Source organism: Tachypleus tridentatus, chromosome 9, assembly GCF_004210375.1.
Source record: "Tachypleus tridentatus isolate NWPU-2018 chromosome 9, ASM421037v1, whole genome shotgun sequence".
Taxonomy (NCBI): domain Eukaryota; kingdom Metazoa; phylum Arthropoda; class Merostomata; order Xiphosura; family Limulidae; genus Tachypleus; species Tachypleus tridentatus.
In genome coordinates, this window is record NC_134833.1 from 109,973,590 (window position 1) to 109,987,200 (window position 13,611).

Here is a 13,611-nt window from a genome sequence, read left to right on the forward strand (position 1 = left end):
GTGCATACCTTTGTAGTTAAATAAAAATACAGCGGCTGTGCACGTGCTTTGCAGTCACTGTAAGAAAAGCTTGTACACTGGATAGGTGAAGTGAATAAAAAGTGTCATTAGTCATTATTCTGTTCTTCACGTGACATAGCTGTACAATAGCTGATATAATAAATAAACTTGGTATAATCAAATAACGCACGTTAGTAAAAATATAGATTGAACTGGACCTCTTTTCAACTTAGATTTTGAGATTAAACAATTTTTGGAATGCTAAGTTTATTTATTATTTTGTTGTTATTCGAACGCCAGGCATTGCTTGCATATTGGGTAAAGATTCCATTGGTAACACTGTCATACGAAAATAATTTAACAACAACTCTCCTAAACTGTATAACTGTCTTTTAGAATTAACGCTTTTTAATGGATTATCCATATGAATGACGGAGAAGTAAAAGTGTAGTTCAGAGACGCGCAATAACAAGTTCAGTATTGAAACTATATTTATGACGGAAGGATAAGTTCAAATATCAATTTTCAATCTAAACAGCAGGCCTTAGATGTATATTTACTATGATACAAGTACCAGTGGTGTTGTTACTTCTTATACTCTCATCAGTATTTTCTCGTGCGAACCGAAATATTATCACATGAGATTTAGTAAATTTAGATTATTTTAAGCCTACATTAATTTAGAATAGTTTTAAGTCTAAATTAGTTTATATCAGTATTAAACTAATATTTTATGCCATTGTTCAATGTGATTTTTAGTAAAATAATTATAACTCAGAATTATCCAATGATCTCATTTTAACTGTTTATGACAATTTATGTATATGTATCAATGAAAATGACTGTTATTAGCACTCAGATAAGGTAATTGCTAATAAATAGCGTCGTTTATACACTATTTAGACAAGAACAACTTACTGATAGATGAAACACGAATATTTATTTTCACAAATGACTATAATCACAAAAGTCGCCCCAGTAAAATCTGTTAATAAAGGTTGCTTATTTAGAGAAATACACGTTGATATCTTGAGAAGTTGATACAACTACAACCTGTATATCATTCGTTCATTGTTGTTGTATTTATATCGTTATATTGATATACGAGCAACATAACCAAATCATTCCCCGTATAGCATCCCGAGGAAACAACAACAAACGAAACGCTCTATTGTAGTTCAGCGATAAATTTGATACATGAAGATGGCAGAGCACAAATAGCCCACTGTGTAGATTTATCTTTTATAAAAAAAAACAGAGAAAAATTGTTAGTAATTAAGCTACCTGTGGTTTATCCAGTACGGATATCGAAACCCAGTTTCTAGAGATGTAAGTTTGAAAACGTACTGCTGTGTCACTGGGGAGCCACCAAAAAAACAAAGAGAAGCGAAACATAACATGATAAAGTGACGCTTTAACATCTTTACATAAATTAAATTGATTACATCAGGTGTTATCTATCTATCTTCACATGTAAACAAACATTCGAAACTGATCAATATTTGTTTTGGTATGATAATCTGTAAATATCTAGTTTACATTTTCTCACCTTTTTCTCCTTGTAGATTTGACAGGACTAATGAGACAGTCTTAGTGTGTTCTGTTCACAGAAAAAAAAAGTAAACTCGCGTTGCGAACACGCAATCATAAAAAGTGATGTCATTTTTCCGTTGTTGAAGAAGACGGTTCGGCTCTCGCGCTACTGCTGCTCGCGTTTATCTCGTGGAGCACTTGATACACATATAACGACTTCTTACTCACGCATAATGGCGTCAAAAAGATGTCTCTAGTTTGCCAACTTTAAATCTGAAATTGGAAATACACGAAAAACAACAACAACAAAGATGTTCCACTTTATAATTTCTTGGAAAACTTTTTGGGTCAACCACAGAGAAACATAGTCTTGAGACACTTTAACTAGTTAAAATGTGGGAAGAGGTAAAAACCATCAAATTTACTTTCCCATTTTTCTTTGTTTCTTAGCTGCATAACCATGTGTAATAAAGACAAGTCTGGGCCTGAGTTTTTCCGAGTACTGAGAGGTAATGCTGATTAACTCATCAGACGATGACACTGGTATATGTGTATACAAATGTTTACATGTAAAGTATTTATGTTTGATATGTGTATAACATCTCTGAGTTTCTTCGACAGCAATAACTCAACTTAGTAGTTGTTTCTGTAAAACTCATTTTATTAAGAAACGTTTATTTTCAAGCTCTGTGAGAGAAGCAATGATGAACGTGTTACCAATGGTTTCCAGTTAAGGGTCACAAGAGCTCAAGTTTTATTTTAAAACTCAATAAAATCCGCAAAACATTAGCGGCCAAATTAGTATATTTCTTGCAACAGTGCTTCTTTAAATATAGTGGTTCGATTCCTCTCGGTGGACTCAACAGATAGTCTGTTGTGGCTTTGCTATAATAAAATACACACACTCGCGCTTCTTTAAATATAGGATTTCTAAAATAATACAAAGATATTTCAATCGCAGACGTCAAAATCAAAAGTCCACTTCTCTTAAGCCTAACATTAGTTAAGCCTTTATTAAGTGCAGCTTATATTCGATAAAGAGATAAACTGTCACTTTTGTACGGTTCTTGTTTTAGTTTAGGTTGGGATAAACTTCATCGTACTTTATACAGTCAATAAACTTTGAATATTGTTCTACAACTTTACGTTAGATCTTTTAAAAACACTTTCATAAGCTTGTAATATGTTGTAGAAAAATCTAGTAAAATGTTTTCACATTCGCTATTTGTTTACATGCATTGAAATAACTATGCGCACATGCGCAATTAGTTAGTAAGGTGTGCGCGCATTTTTAGGACAGACAAAACTGAGTGTTATCTTAATAGATAAATATTTATAACACGGTCAGGGTTTATATCATTATATTTTTTATGCAAAAACAATAAAAGATTTCTATAAGAGAACTATATCTTGACTTAGTTGTCATTTGGAGCTTGTCGTACAAGGTTTTGAAGTTCCAATATTAATGGGCGAGCGACATATTTTAGGAGAGGCACATAAAGTAAATAGAACATCGAAGATGACGAATTACAAGAACTTTCTGTTCAGGATGTAAATGGTATTAGATATTAAAGAAATACTAGAAGTCTGTGAGCTTTCTTCTTAATAAAAACATTTTCATATGACTGAATGATACTAACAATTGTTTACTGATTTCCTTTAAGTATCACGTTTAGAAAATGCCTTTTAAATACACAGTAACCTAGCATAAAGATAACTGGTTATCGAGATTTATAAATAAAAGAAAACAGATCTATGATAAATTATATTCACGTTAATTAAAGTATATCGATCAATAAAATGATCCTTAATGTCACGTGGGCCTTAGTCTTAACCCAGTGTGTTATGCTACAGAGGTTTAAAAAAAAAAAGAGGTTAAAACTCGCGAAACTTTAATATACTATTTATTACACCTACTCAAGTCAAGAATGCGTTAATAATTGTTTTACAGTTATCTCGTGGCTTCGAACATAACTTCGATAACTGTCCTACTATTAACTTTCAGTAAACGTCTTAAAAAATCACAGCAAGTAGAGAAACGAGTTTTCTAATAGACTTAACTTTTTTAATGGATCTGTCACTTTATAAATTATCAATATTATTAACCGACATCTACCTATTGGAATACATCCAAGCGAAAGAAAGGTGAGGACTTCCTACGAAAAATGCAAAAAAACTTTTATTATGTTTGGTAAGTAGACACACACACGATCTCAAAAGTTACATTACTCTATATAAACCAGAGATACTAAGTTGAATGATACTTGAAAAAAAATTTTATTACGCGATGTGCAACCCTCAAATTCTCGAAATTTTTTTCCTGTGTGCATATAAATTTGCAACAAGGATCACGATTTTCCAATTTTGCCTCTGTTTCCCGTCACAGAGAACTTTATTTTTCTCCATTCTCAATGCTCAAATATAATACCATAAATATATCACACACAGATCAATGCACTAGCACCAGCTATACAAATATAATAATACTTTCTGTTGCAGATGGATGTTCATCAAAATTGGTATGAGGTTCATTAGATCCATGGGAAAATACAAACAAATTCTAATTTTTGCATTTTGCAGCTTTTACAAATGTTTTTTTGTTTTTTTATACCACTAGCTGTTTGGATCTTCAAAAATTTTTTTGGGTCTATGTTTTTACATTTTGTGTTTTTTATACCACTACTTCGCTCCTGTTGATGGATCTTCACCAAATTTGGCATGAAGGTTTGTTGGGTCTATGAAGAGATACTTTCAAATTTACAGTTTTACATTTTGTGTTTTGCTATTTTTATGAGTGTTTTTTAAATTATATATAAAAGAAACAACTTTTAATGTCCTAAAATAACCTTTTATTAATCATGAATTTACTTAACTTCCGTTTAGGGTACGGGTATCCCAGGTAGTGTATGATTATGCAACACTAATACATATACGTATTTAAGAACACTTAACAATAATAACCGTAGCTATATCAGTGATACATGTACATGCCTAAGAAAACGTCACAACAATAACCATAGCTTTATCAGGGGTACATATAGATGCTTACAAAACCGTAGTAACAATAACCGTAGCTCTATAAGTGGGACATATACATTAAGAAAACGTAACAACCATACCGAGATTCGCCAGAGCTTGGAACAGCGATACGTTGGTTATAGTTGATACGAAGAAAAGGAGCAATAAACCTCAACTCTAGCAACACCACCCACAACAATGTAAATAAACCTCAACTATAGCAACACCACCCACAACAATGTAAATAAACCATAACTGTAGCAACACCACCCACAACAATGTAAATAAACCACAACTATAGCAACACCACCCACAACAATGTAAGTAAACCTCAACTATAGCAACACCACCCACAACAATGTAAATAAACCATAACTGTAGCAACACCACCCACAACAATGTAAATAAACCTCAATTATAGCAACACCACCCACAACAATATAAATAAACCTCAACTATAGCAACACCACCCACAACAATGTAAATAGAGTAAAGTTGAAAAGTCAGTTTGTATTATTTATGGAAACGTTTAAGTCTAGTTCCATAGATCTCTGAGTAATTCTCAGAGGTTGGCTATTTAGAACATTGACGATTGTTAAACCAACTGCATTGTAGCGCCCCTCTTTATATCTCTACATATGTTAATGATACAGTAAAGTGAAAACAATAATTTGTGCAAATGTGTGAAACCAGTGACTGTACTTCTATACCGAAGTTGTAAACTGTGATCTTGATACAACTAAGAAATGGTTACCAAGATTAGAAAGCACTGACTTGGGAGTACCGTTAACCATGACAACACGATAACTTAAAAAAACTCTTACAGGCTACACAAGCAATTTTACAAAGTTAGATTTCAGAACGGCTGGTATGGGTATTACCACTTTTACTAATTAAGCAGAGAACAACGTTTCGACCTTCCTAGGTCACCTTTAGGTTAACCTAGGAAGGTCGAAACGTTGTTTTCTGCTTTATAATTAAAAGTGGTAATACCCATACCAGCCGTACTGAAATACATTTTACTTCAAGTGGGTTTCTCGTCATCAACAAAGCTAGATTTCAATGATAGGCAAAATAATACTGAGAACAGTAACTACACTAGGATTAATTCATGACAAACTAGATCTGACGTTTGCGTCAATAAATACAAACTGTAACCATGATATTAAGGCAAGGAGTTTCTGGAATGATTAACACTGAAAATACAACGAGTACCTGTGGACCACTGTAATCAAAGCAGCACAACACATGGTTAAGTAACTTTAACCAAAGTAATGACGTAATGCGCAGAACTAGAAAACTGTAACGAGTAAGTACGTGATGCACGTGACTAGGACACTGTAACCAAAGAAACCATACATGTTACTAGGAAGGTGTAACTAAAGTGATGAAATGTGCTACTTTCAAGGAATAGTTACATCACACCAATTTGTAGAGAAAAACATTGGTTTTGGCTACAAAAACTAGACGGTTTTAGACTTTCCGACACAATACTATGAACAGATGACGCCGAGACATTTGCGTTTAATTATTTTAAACATCAGAGCTTCTTTCGGGTTAATGTTACCAATTATATCAGCTTTATTATCCATGTATAAACTAAAACGGAGAATCCTTATCGTTTTCCCTATTGTACAGATTTGATTTTAACAAATTTCACAATAATCGGCTGTTGGACAAGTATTTATTCATAGATTCATTAAGATGATTAAAGATTATCTATTGTTTTAAAGTCTACAACATTATCTTAGGTTTTTGTTCTTCAGATTGAAAGTGCATAAGATGTTCAACTCACAATTACACGTTGTCTGAACAGGCTAACTTAAACGAATTGGTTTCGCTGTGAGCCTCTCGCGGTACAGAAACAACTATTGTGGAGATAAAATGATTTATAGCTCAGCCGTCACGTCAAGGTACAAGAAGTAGAGAAGTGAAAAAAGGCAGATACATTGGTTCTTGTAATAATACTCTAAATCATCAAGTATATACGTTGATAATTTAAGAAATATTACTAAGCCTTTGTGGTATACATATACTTATATAAACATGTATATGTATATGCTTCACATGCAAATCGGTTTACCCAAAAGAATTCACTTACATGTGAGTCTGGAATAAGACAAATTTGAATAGAAACCAAATAAGTAACAAATCTTGTTTACTTTTGAATTAAGAGCGCGTAGTTCGCTTAAGAAAAGATAAAAAATATAGTTCTATCTATACTCATGTGTGTATTTCTGCATGCAGCCGAAAACCACATAGTACACCAAATGTCAATGATGAAGTTACTGAAGTAAACAAATCAGAAAGAAAAATTACATAGATAAGGTAAGGTAATGTATAAATCTAGCTCATAAGCATTTGTAGTTATTTTGGGTGATTTCCAGTTAGTCACTAGGAAAAAAATCAAACTTCTTCATTGGATTAACTGATGATTACGTAAGCCAATTAGAGGTCTCCTTTTCCTTTCTTGGTTACTCAAAACATTTTAATGAAGAAAACTCATAAAAGTTAAGAAAAATCGAAAGCAACATGCATCGTCAACAAACATTAATATATACCAGTTTTATATTAAACCTAAAACGTTGGAACATAAACACGAAAATAGCCTTGACATCGTTTTCTGCCCTCTAAATTTATACTTGTCTTTGGTTTACTTATTCGAACGTTTTCACGTGATGTGTCACACGTTTCTCTTAGCAGTAACTTCTAGTGTTGTAAGTACGAACGTCTGAATGCCCTCAATGTTCCTCATGTATCCCTAATTCGTGTTGAATGTTTACATTGGGTCGAATTTGTTCGTTGTTCTTATTTTCTAAACTCCGGATGTATTTACATGATCATTTCTTTTCAGTGTTTTCTACTAAACGTAGCTTCTAGTGAGTGTTCAACAGCCAAAGATTTGTTGTTTTAGGACTTGCTAGCGACACTAGGTTCTATCGTTGTTGCTCTAAGATTACGTTGCGAAGGAAGTTTTTGAACTGTCGCAGAACCTTTGTTGTTGTTCTTGAGAGTCTGCCAGACTGTTGTGTAAAAGTGGCAAGAAAATTATTCCCAGACGCAAAAAACAACAAATAGTTCAATATTTCTTCCTTCAAAGTGTATAACTTTCTAGACCACTGTGAATAAGATATGATAAACCTACTACTTTTGGTCGACATCCTTCTAGTTCAACGGTAAATATACGGACTTAAGATTTGGGGTTAGATTCATCGCAATGAACAGAGCGCAGATAGTCCATTGTTTAGCTTTACGCTAAAACAAAAGAACAAACAAGTTTTTGATTATAACCAAGAAGACAATTAAATAAAGAATAGAGGTGATTAGAATTAAACCTTACTGAATCATATGAGAAACTATTGTGCCCTTGAATGATATAAACAGTAAATCAGCCCAAAGTCATAAAGATTGTTATGCATGTGACTAGTAATGCAGCATATTAAAACTTCGTTGAAGTACTGTTAGTTTTTTGGCATATTGAAGAATAAATCGAAACATTGCTTAATCACATAAAATTACGATTAGATGTGTTTTCTTATAGCAAAGCCACATCGGGCTACCTACTGACTCCATCGAGAGGGAATCGAACCACTGATTTTAGCGTTGTAAATTCGTTTACTTACCGCTGTACCAGCGGATGACTATATAATAATAAATCAGGACATTGTTGCATCATGCACAATTGACATGACTTTTAAGTTGCCATTAAAAATGACCCACCTATATATAACAAGAATATCATTTGTTAATTATTTATTTATGATTGCGACATTTTGGGCAACCACTTATAATGATATCTAAGTCATTAATAATATTATTCTTTTTTAGCAGTGAAAAAAATTATTCAAAAAGATATCGTTTGGATAACGGGTTCATCCGGAATCATGATTTATATTTCATTTTTTACTATTTTCTAGGATGTTACAGGTAAAACAGAGTCCTTCTTTGTACACAAATCTGTACAGAAATTATGTTTACAAACCTGAAGAGTACCAGCTTTTTAAGATAAACGGACGTATGTGATACAAACAAAGCAATACGCACACGTCTGGCCTGGCACGGCCAGGTGGTTAAAGCACTCGACTCGTAATCCCCGTCACACCAAACATGGTCGCCCTTTCAGCCGTGAGAGCGTTATAACGTGACGGTCAATCCCACTATTCGTTGGTAAAAGAGTAGTCCAAGAGTTGGCGGTGGGTGTTGATGACTAGTTGCCTTCCCTCTGGTCTTACACTGCTAAATTAGCATTTTTCATTCACTTGAAGAAAGTAATGAATATTTTATTTACGAAGTGAAAAGGTTAATTTAAAAAAGGAGTAACTGTACAAATTATAAACACCCCAATACAATTTAGAAGTTTTTCATTTTTGGAAGTAGTGGTGAGTTTCAGCTCCTTGTAGTTATAAATGCTGTTGGTTTGTTTCAGGAGCATTCTTACATCTTGCACAAATAATTCTTCCACATTTTATGAATAGACCTTTGTTTTACAAGTTGTTGTTTTTTCTATTTTTCATTTTTTTGTTCAGACTTTGTTTAGATAGGAAATATCAGAGAGGCAATCATGGAAGCTTTGATTTTCATCATAAAGCAGTTTCTTTTATTTGTATGTGCTTAACATAATTTGTTGAAATCATTCAAATGTTCCCATTGTTTTTGTCTTATCTGATAGCGATAACAAAATTTATTAAACTGGACAAACAGTCAATATTGATATGTATGCAAAGTGTAATGTCTGTATCAAAAAAACATTTGAATAATGCACAAACATACCAGTTACGTGTATTAAACAATCACGTTTACTGTTACTGCATCAAAGGATCACTGTTCTTTCTTATCCGTGCTTAGATACGCCCTTGAACCCCGTATATTTTTTGTATTAATCCAAAACGTGGCTAATGGAAAATGACATTTATAGTTTAAACGAAGGTTACCATGTCACTCACTTCATAAGTAGTCCACTTTATCAGCAATCATTTTTATATATAGCAACACACGCAGCTTTTAGCTGACGTGTGTTCATACACCTTTACCAAGTTTATGTTTTATTCGGATTTAATATTATTTTCTAACAATTTCATGTTTTAATGTTATTACAAGTAATTTAATTCTGATTTCGTTACAACGTATATTAAATATATGCAGAGCTTAAAAGTATATTAGCGAATGATAAAACGTGTCCTTTAATTAACGTATTCTTGTTTTCAGTGTTTAATACTTGGGGTTAAGAAAACAACTTTAATTCAAAAACTAGTGAAATATTTCGATCAAGTTTAGGCGCGAAAACAACGTTACAAGGAATTCGTTCAAACACTACGTTTAATATGAAGGACTTAACACACTTCAGTAGCTACTGTTTATCTTCTTCAGAGATTTTTACCTAATGTGTAACCGTGTTTCAACTCTTGCTTTAGAACGCTTTTTTCTTGCCTTAGTTCAATAGACTTGAGTATGAAGAAAAGTATGTATTTACTTTCAAAATTTCTATACTTCTACACCAGCTCAGAAAACTATGATCTATCTTGTCAGTATACATCGAATTTTAAAGTTTCTTAAATGATATGTAAGTTACATGTTTTGTAGTACAGGGGGTTTTAGCATTTCTTACTTTAGTTACCAAAATAATCTTTAACGTTAACAATAGCTTAATGACCCGGGGTTAACTCAATATAGTTTGGTTTAGCAGTTGTCTTTATGCAGAGACAGTTAATAGCAATATATAAAAAATGACCTGCATATGCTAATGTAATGGGGTGCCACTGCAGATGTGAGCCTTAGCGTCACGAACAGCACTTGTAACATCTAAAAAAAATTGGTTCAAGTTGAAGTATCGACTATTCGCCAGTGAAATCCCATCAGGGTTAGCTTATGGCTGGAGGGAGAAAAAATCCTTTTTGAAAAGGAAAGTTTCTATAATGAGATTGTTAAACTACGTAAAGCAAACCACACAAGATACCGAATTAAAAAAGGTCTTCATTGCTCTCCATGTACGTAGAACAATTAATATAATAAAGAACTTAGGACAGCAACGATCCCCATGTGAGCCAATTAGAAACACTGAATATATGCAAATTGAAGGTTGTCTTTACAAAAATAGCCCTTTGACCCCTAAAAAGCTACTTCCATTAGATCAGAAGAATAAACAAGAATTTAAAGTTAACAAAGGCTCACAAATCACGCTTCCTTTGATGTGGCATTTTTATTACAGAGATATAAAAAATAAATTTGAATCACAACAATTTCATTCGACCACGTACTTGCCATTTCATTTAATGAAGTTCCTATGGGCTTTTATATCTTTTACCTATTTAAATGAGGTTTGTGGATACCAACATTCATGCACAATAGAGGGTCTGTTTTCAAAATGTGAGACTTAAAACTGATTTCGTTGTCCTTTTTAGAAGCTTGTTACAATTAAAGCTGTAACTTTATGCAATAGCTAGTAAAACGGTCATAAAAATGAATATATTAGATGATAAACGAAATTGTTCTCAGAATAAATCTTCTGTATGTATCTACACTCTTCAGAGAAGCAATACAATATATATTTATTATATTATATTAAAACAATTTTGTAATCTCCTTAAGTTGTTTCAGTCCATGTCAGCACGTCCGGTCGCGCTTTATCTAACAACTTTATATCTTGACAACAGTCCTGCAGCTTAGTTTCGATTCGATTGCCCAATCCGCTATCGAAAGCCTGCCCAAAAGACACCTGTCCTCTCTGTAAAATTTGTAGAAATTCCATAAGCCATCTAAGGTTTATCAGCTCTCATTTCAACAGCCCGATCACACAGAAATCTAACAGGCGCTATACCCAGCGACTTGTGAGGTATATCTTTATATGGGGAAGCATAATACGTGTTTCCTTTTCCTTCTGCTTGAGGTATGAGACAGTTAAACAGATTTGTTTCGAAAGCAACGTGTGTTTATCTTACTTTGTTACTCTTCCAGGAGGAGATCCTTCTTGATTGTGTTTCATTGCTGTTGTAAGGGACACGTGGATAGCTTTCTCCACTGACTTTTATCTTTGTGGAATCTTACTTCTTACCAAACGTTGCGCTTTGTTTACCACGATGGAGATAACAATTGTTCCAGTTCTTTATTCTAAATGGTCCAGGGGCCCTAAGTTGATTCATATTCATTTCTTCTCTGGCGTAAAGGATATTCCCATTTCTCTAAATATTTAACATGCAAACATCTTTACGATACGAGTGAATAAGAATCTTGTGTCGAAAAGGGTTGTTACCTATCCTTCTCAAAAGTGATCAATTTTCAGTTGTGTCACACAACTTACGAAACGTCAAGCTACGTTAAGTGTAGTTCTGATATGTTCTGCGAATTTAGACGTTATATCGTTGAGATTACTTTCACAACCTCCTATAGTTATCTAATTTAGTCGTAATTTAAATACAAACCAACTAATCCAATAAAAGCGTTAAGACTATTACACAAATTCATCATACGACATTAGCAATTACCGACCTAACGTTTCAGCTCTACCTATTACTTTATAGTTTAGTTCACGCTACTACAGATAGTGCCGAATCTTGCATTAAGATATTGTTTCAGTTGTTTAGCTAACCCTACATTACGGTACTCTTACCATATTATCTCTACTCAAGTAATGATACTACTTATTATTTTTTACTACAACTACTGAATCCATCTTTTTGACAATAGCTTAAGCACATTTCAGATTAACACGTGCTAAACACTACTTCTCAGTCCAAGTGAAATTACGACTCTATTATATTTTTTACCACCAATGTTACAACTGCAGCTGCCACACATTAGCTCAATGGTTCCAAGTTTTTTTCACTCCATAGACAGATAAGTTGCGACACTATTACTCTTTAATTCAGCAAAAGTTACGACAATATGTACTACACGTAAACTCAGTGGTTTCAAACCTTTTTACTCCAGGGTTCGATAAAATATTTGTAAAAAACAGGCTGTTTGGAGTAAGTAAGCGTATGTAAGGAGCGGGAGGGGTTAGTATATCACCTAAAATAAAGTACATAATGAAGGTAGATAGTTGTACATAAGGGTTGTGAAAACAGTTTGAAAGTATTTATAAATCCAATCTCAGTTATCCAGTAAAGCTTACAAGTATTTTTAACAATAATTATTAAACAGTTATTTTTTTTCTTTTTTTTGTGCTCCACGCTAGTACGGCGGTAACTCTAGGGATTTACAAAGCTAAAATCGGGGTTCGATTCCCCTCGGTTGGCTCAAGAGATAGTCTGATGTGGCTTTGCTATAAGAAAAACACGAACAGACTCTATTTTGGTTTCACTGGATGTTCCTGCGCCCGGAAATAAACGTATGTCCAGACCAGTGTTTGAGAACCTTGGTTTAGCTGATGTTAGTTAGGTCCTAACTTAGATTTAGCTAGCGTTGCACAGATAACACGTGGTCACGTTTACAATGCTGATATTAAAAGGTTGTCATTCACTAATAACACAACCAAATATTTGCTCGAAGTGTAAAGCCCTTAAAGTGATATTTTTAGGTCATATATATATATATATATTTCAAAGCTAAAACGTGGAAGTTGAACGCAACATTATGTATCTATCAATAAAATATCTGGCTTAGTAAGCTCAGATGTACATGTTATATTTACAGACTAGTCCAGTGAGAATTGTTTTGGCAGCTAGCCAAATCCAGCACAAAAACGATTTTCTTCTTCACGGTAAAACAGGCTGACAGCCTTGAAAGAAAGAAATAGAAAATATTTGAGGGACTTTATAAGACTGGACATTTTCCAGTAATAAAAAAAATTAAGTAGAGTTAGAGTAGATGAAGCATTCTAAAACCAAGAGGAAGTGCAATGGGAAAGCCAACAACAAGAAGATATCAAGGGCATAATCTATAAACTATCTGTGGCAGGTATAATGACTTTATTGTCGAAGTATAAAACTCGACTTCAAAGGAGATTTCTAACGTATTGGTTAATGAATTGTATAGAACAATGCTAAAATTTTCCGGGTGGACTAGGATCATACTATAATCGATTAGTTGTATGAAAGTTGGAGATTTTGACGCTGAATCGAAAAC

At 33.4% G+C, this 13,611-nt stretch overlaps 1 protein-coding gene and 1 long non-coding RNA gene across 4 annotated transcripts in view; one reads left to right on the plus strand and one right to left on the minus strand.

Moving 5' to 3' along the window:
- LOC143226032 (uncharacterized) overlaps positions 1 to 13,611 on the minus strand; it is a 339,996-nt gene that overhangs the window by 209,084 nt on the left and 117,301 nt on the right. Inside the window, exon 1 of one of the 2 annotated variants that reach the window (XM_076456429.1) lies at positions 1,550 to 1,760. The exons of the other annotated variant lie outside the window; for it this stretch is intronic. The gene's annotated coding sequence lies outside the window, so the exon portion shown is untranslated. Of the gene's footprint in view, positions 1 to 1,549; positions 1,761 to 13,611 lie in introns of those variants that run through there. 2 annotated transcript variants of the gene reach the window in all.
- Positions 1 to 13,611, plus strand: part of LOC143226033 (uncharacterized) — a 102,010-nt gene that overhangs the window by 5,391 nt on the left and 83,008 nt on the right. Inside the window, exon 2 of one of the 2 annotated variants that reach the window (XR_013014252.1) lies at positions 6,799 to 6,879. The exons of the other annotated variant lie outside the window; for it this stretch is intronic. This is a non-coding gene — a long non-coding RNA (uncharacterized LOC143226033). The remainder of the gene's footprint in view (positions 1 to 6,798; positions 6,880 to 13,611) is intronic. 2 annotated transcript variants of the gene reach the window in all.